Source organism: Cryptomeria japonica, chromosome 8, assembly GCF_030272615.1.
Source record: "Cryptomeria japonica chromosome 8, Sugi_1.0, whole genome shotgun sequence".
NCBI lineage: Eukaryota > Viridiplantae > Streptophyta > Pinopsida > Cupressales > Cupressaceae > Cryptomeria > Cryptomeria japonica.
Genome location: NC_081412.1, coordinates 489919007 through 489925056, shown reverse-complemented (window position 1 = coordinate 489925056; position 6050 = coordinate 489919007). Strand labels below are relative to the sequence as shown.

At 34.4% G+C, this 6050-nt stretch overlaps 1 long non-coding RNA gene across 1 annotated transcript; it reads left to right on the top strand.

Annotated features, from left to right (window-relative positions):
* Nucleotides 1-539: 539 nt before the first annotated feature.
* LOC131857284 (uncharacterized) lies at nucleotides 540-1246 on the top strand. The gene is made up of 3 exons (XR_009358644.1): nucleotides 540-826; nucleotides 914-1010; nucleotides 1121-1246. It is a non-coding gene; the product is annotated as an uncharacterized LOC131857284 (long non-coding RNA).
* The last annotated feature ends 4804 nt before the right edge of the window (nucleotides 1247-6050 follow it).

Sequence of the window (6050 nt, the reverse complement as noted above, 5' to 3'; positions counted from 1 at the left end):
TCCCTCTTTTGCTCTATCATCTGTTATGTGTTTATTTCCCTTCAAGCGTTCTTTCTTGGGGCATTTAATAGTGGATTTATTTTCTGCACTAGGAGATGGACATGAGGATGCGCCAGAGGCGACTGCTGCTGATAACATACCATCATTTCCTGGATATTCTCGTATTGCTAGTACGGGAACGTTGCAGGCCACATTGGTGGTGAGCGACGAAGAAATGATTCCCTTAAAGATACAAAAGGTTCCAAGTACTTTAAAATTATTATTATATATAGTCTAATTGTAATTTACTTTTTGATCACTCGTTTTGGACTAATGATCCCATAATTTTTTGCAGGAAATGATATTTTTTATAAACATCTTAGCGACATTGCATTGTAGATATTTGGGCCCACCATATGTAAAAGGTGGTATGTCATATGTGAACTAACCCTAATCCACTATTTTGATTTCATATCATTGTTAGAATAGTTTTCCTTTGATCCATTTCTTGAACTATAATAAATGTAGCTTCAATTCATTTTTGAATTTGACAGGTTTGTTTTTGCTTTAAAAGGTGGAATGACCAAGAAAAAAGGTTAAAAGATGAATTGACAAACCATATGGTTGAGTGGTTTGGAAATGACACCTTTGACAAAACCAAGCTCCTTGAAAAAGCTGGCACATATCTAAAGTATGTGAGGGACCAATACATGACCCATTTAGAGAATAACCTAAAGTACTAGCGTCCCCCCATGATTCCAGAGAGGGAGTGGAAGGACCCAATTTTGGATGCCAAGGAGAGAATTTAAAGGAAAAAAGGAAATACACCACCAGACGCCAAAAGAAGGTACGAGATACTATTAAGAATGTAATTATGTACTAATTAATTACTCTTTATATTTATATAATCTAACATATTTCAAACTTTTCATAGACTGAGTGACACGTCAAAGGCAACCAAGGCAAGACAAGAAAAGCACGGGCAACACAAACTCGGCTCTAGTTGTTATATGAAACTTGCTGCACGAATTGTAAGTATCTCGTGTAAATGAAATATTGCATCAAAATATCTATAAATTGCAAACGATTTTTTTTTATCAAACAATGCAAGCAAAATTCACGATACCAAGCAAAAATGTAGGGCTCTGAATTCAATAGAGTGCCCACAGAAGATGACAAGAGAATTGCCTAACAGCAAGGCTATACAGCCGTGGCTGATCAGCTACGAGAATTGAGTGGGCATACACAATATTCTGGTGCATCCATCACACACGTAAATATGCTAAATGGAAATTGTTTCAAATTGAATGCTTTACCAATAATCTAATTGATGTTGAGTTCCAACATAAAGTGTCTATATTTGTTTTAAATAAGCAAGCAATGATAACAATGTGCATGACATTGGAATGTAGCCTGCTAATCGTGAAACACCACCTGCACATGAAGGTCCAGATGTGCATCCCAGTAGTGGAGGTATTCATTTGCTATTCAAATTTATTTATGTAGTTATTAATACAATTAAACATCTTACTTTGTAATTATAGTAGTAATTAATGTAACCTTTTTTGTTAATATTTTAGAGCATGTAGTCGGTGGTGACCAAGTGGAGCATGATCTGGGTACACAACATCAGGAACGTGATGTTCCCCAATCAGGTAAAGAGGACCACTGTTATTCCTTTAAACAAATATAATTGCAATTGGTGTTCAGCATTAATGTAACCTTTAGTATTTCAACTCTAGATGATCTAGAGGGTGTTCAGCATGTTGAGGTTGAGGCTAGACAAAATGATGTGGCCCCATCAGGTAAAGAGCGCAACAATTATGTTCTCTAATTTAATGAAATACTTGTAACAATAATAATTTTTTTTTTGAATTTAACCCATTTCTTTGTTATTGCAGAGGACCCCCCTTCGCTTCAGTGTCCTCGTCCTTAGTATAGGACTAGGGATACATCGAGATCACGAGCAGAGGGTGGAACAACTGCAGAGGGGGGAAATAATGAAGAAACCGATGTTCCACTTAGTCTTTTCATAGCTTCAAAGAAAAACAAAAAAAGAAATGATTGTAATCTACCTTATTTGATAATGACTGATTTTTGTGTGTTAATGAATGTAATTATGTGCTAATGAATGGTTCTAAATGTTACATGTTAATTAATATTGATGAATGTTGCATGTTAATTAATGTTAATCAATGTTATGTGTTAAAGAACGTTAAGTGATATTAATGAATGAATGTTATATTTTATTAATGGTAGAAAGAATGAATGAATGAATGTTATAAGATGTTAATGGGGAATTTAGAGTGATGTTAGGGGGGGAGGGGAGGAGGGGCCAAATGAGCTTCCACCTTCACGTGGTTGGCCCTGTTAAGTAGAGAATATTAGACTATTCTCGAAACCAAGCGAAGCTCAATAAGATAACACACTTTTCAATATTTCATTATGTTGCACAGTTAATCTTATTGAATAATGTATATTGAATCTTAATTGCAGGTCCAACAGAGCCAACATGAACAACAACACCACAAGTTGCTGGGTATAATGAACTCCCATATTGTCTTGTATGTACACTAACAGTATGAGTTGCTTCTAGTGTTGATATCCATGGCGAGATTGCAAAAGTTATGAATATACCTCATCCTTGTAAGTTTTTTTATTACTTGTCATTTTCTTTAGCATTTTGTTACTTCATGAATGAGATGTTTTCAGATGTCTATTCCATGAATACCTCTCTATTGTATGCTTCATGATCGATGTGTCTTTGACATGTCCACTCCATGAGAACCTTTCTCATATATGCTTGTACCTTATGTGTATTTATGTTTTACTTCATGGTTTACATGTATGATTCATGCCTTGCATGTATTCATATGTATGGTTTGTGCTTTACATAGCTCCTTCATGCCTTATGAGCATTACTTCATGCCTTGCAGTCTTCTCAAAACATTGCAAAATCATTCAACAAGAAAAAGAGTAGTAGAGGCTACATACCAAAATAAATTAGATCTCCCTCTTTATTTCCTCACTTTCTTCCCTATTTTATTCCTCCCTTCTTTATCACTTCCCTTTTTCTTTATTTTTCCTTGATATAACTAACCTTTTCTCCTTAATGTTCTTCATGAATCCAAAGACTCCTTTACACTCCCCACTTTACATCCATGGCAACTACCTCCATAACTTCACTTAGTGTGAAGTAATTATTCTCTTCTACCATGGCCTTCATATATCTTTCATATATCCTTTCATATATTACCATCCATATATATATCGACCTCATTCTAAGACTTTGAATCTGCCTCTTCTACCTCATTATGTGACAACAAAAATGTGAGGATTTAAGAGAAGCTTCAAATCATAATAGCCCTTAGCATTGGGTCAAAAAGAGTCTCATATTATGCCTCCTAGATTGGATGGCTCTAATCCTCATCACACTATTTATCTTTGTCCTCCTCACTGGACTGTTTGCACTCGTGATGACAGAATTGTGAAGAGTATATTTCAATAATTTTTCATTTTTTTTTCCTCGCTTCTGATTCAACTCTTTATATGTCCTAAAATTGTAAGAGCCTAATAGCTTCTACTCTTGTTGATAGTTTGGTCGCTCTGAACAATGGCTTCTTCGAAGAAGCGCGATCCTTGTAATTTTGGCCTTCCATGATGTGAAAAAGAGGTTATGTTATGAATAATGGTCCAGATGATTTAGTTATTTCTTATTATGTTGAGTATGAGTAAATTTGGGCTTCCTTGGCTATGGTCACTATTTTGTACTAACTATTGTCATTTAGTGTGATTTGAGCATGGATTAAGTAATCAAGAGGGTGGAAACAATCTTCAAGTGTTAGGGGGTATGCGGCCTTGACCAAGGGATGAAAGTATTGGGAAAGTACAAGTGATTCATGTGTAGATCAATGTATCATTCACCTATTAATTCCTAGCAACATTCTCAAATAAACAAGCAAAGAGGTATGTTGAGTGCATATATACATTTTATGTTGCCATGATATAAGTAAGATATCAAACATGTAACTTAGATTGATTTGCAATTTCATTCATAAATATTAGATCTTCCTTGTGGATTTTTGAATGCATAATGTCTCATTGATTTCAATATCTTTATTGCAAGTACTCTTTTTAGCATGAAACTCCACTCATTGAGGTATCTTACTAAATGCAAGTCAGTTATCCTATCAATTATGATACATTTTGCATGCATTTTATGGGGAAATCTTATTAATAGCTATGGTTGGGTTGTTCATTGTTTTGTGAAAATATATACAAGTAGATTGGGACATTAGAGTTATAAACATTGTAAAGTGTGTTTGAGATCATTGTCCTAATTGTAACAGTCAAGCACCATTGGCCCAAGGCCACACCAACACCATTGTGACACCAAGGTTTGTGTGTACTGGTGTAAGGGCTACTCTTAGGACATTCCATTACCATTACATATCCACACCTAGTGGGGTTTCTAAACACAACTTGTTTGAGTAGGCAGTATCATTGGTAAAATTGTGATTGTCACAATTGGTACCCTTAGGACAATCATTAATATTTGGTCAATGGCACTTTTTTATGGCTTCTAAATGCTTCTATGGGGTGTGCAGGGGTCCCACACATCTCTTCCAACATTCCATCCAAGGCACTTCACTCTCACCTATCTTATATTCCACTTTCTCTATGCTGCTATCCCAGAGGTCCGATACATGAAGAATATCAGACCAATCAATCAAATCTAGTGTGTGTCTGAGAGGTTTTGGAGACCTGCAAGAAAGAGAAATGAAAATAAATATTTACAAGAGCCTTTCCAACTAGTGGTGTGAGTTTTTAATAGTGAAAAGGCCAAAGATACATTTTTTTCCCACTCATTGGAAACCCTAGTGAGTGTTTTGATAGTTTTTGGAAAAATAGTGATATCTTCTTCAAATTTCAATGGACCTCAATGCTACAAAAGATGAAATGAAGGTAATTCACTTATCTATCATATCCAATCAACTTCTAATGAAAATATGATGAATTTCATAATTAAAATAACGAGGATCAGATTGAAATGTTTTTGTATGAACAAAAATCTCCAACTTCATTTAGTAAAACTTTCAAAATTCAACAAGACAAACTTGGGTGGTGTGACAAAGGCCTATATATGCCCATCCAAGTGGGTTATAATCTCAAACCGCCTAAAACCAACCTTCCAACCAAATTTTAAAAAGTTGTCATGACAATAATGACAACTTTTTACAATTTTTGCCCAATGGACCTCAAAATAGTTCCCAATTAGGTCCAAATACATCTTAATGGCCTCAAATGGCCTTATTTACATGAAATAACACAATAAAAACTGAAATCTCAAATTTTGACCATTTTGGCCAAACCTAGGTCCCTAGGGTGCTCCTGCACCATCAAACCATGTGAATATAATGAACAATAAAGACTTCTTTACAGTATTATTTAATGAACAATAAAGCCTTCTTTACAGTATTATATATTCATTATAGCTGATAATTCTTACCAAAAAAAAGAAAGATAAGAGTTTATATGTTGAACCGTTCTTAAATAGATATGGTTGTAAATTGCTTGATATATTATGTATAACAAATTGCTATAACCGAATTTTTGTGCTATACTCTTGGATCCAATACTCATGATTTTGGATTTTAGATAGCATGCCTCGCTGGATTACTTTGGACAATAGGTGTAGATTCATTGTGGTTTATGCTAAAAGAATTCAAACAATTGTACACAGTTTATGGGTAACTTCACTTAAGAAACTCATATCTCATCTCAATTATGTTCAATTACATTGTCAATTTGAAGATTTGGTCAAGTTTGAGGTAGGAACTCAAATTCCTCTATTTTTCAATTGAATTGATTTTAGTTTGTTGCAAATGAATTGTTGAGTGAATTAACGTATTCTTCCAATTTAAATCTCTCCATTTGGATGATTATATGATTTGTATGAACCAAATTTGGAAATTACAAGTATATATGAGGTTATGCTGTTCAATTCTATTTGGGATGTTGAAATGACAAATCGAGGGAGTATTGTATTGTTGAGTTGATTAGAATCAAAA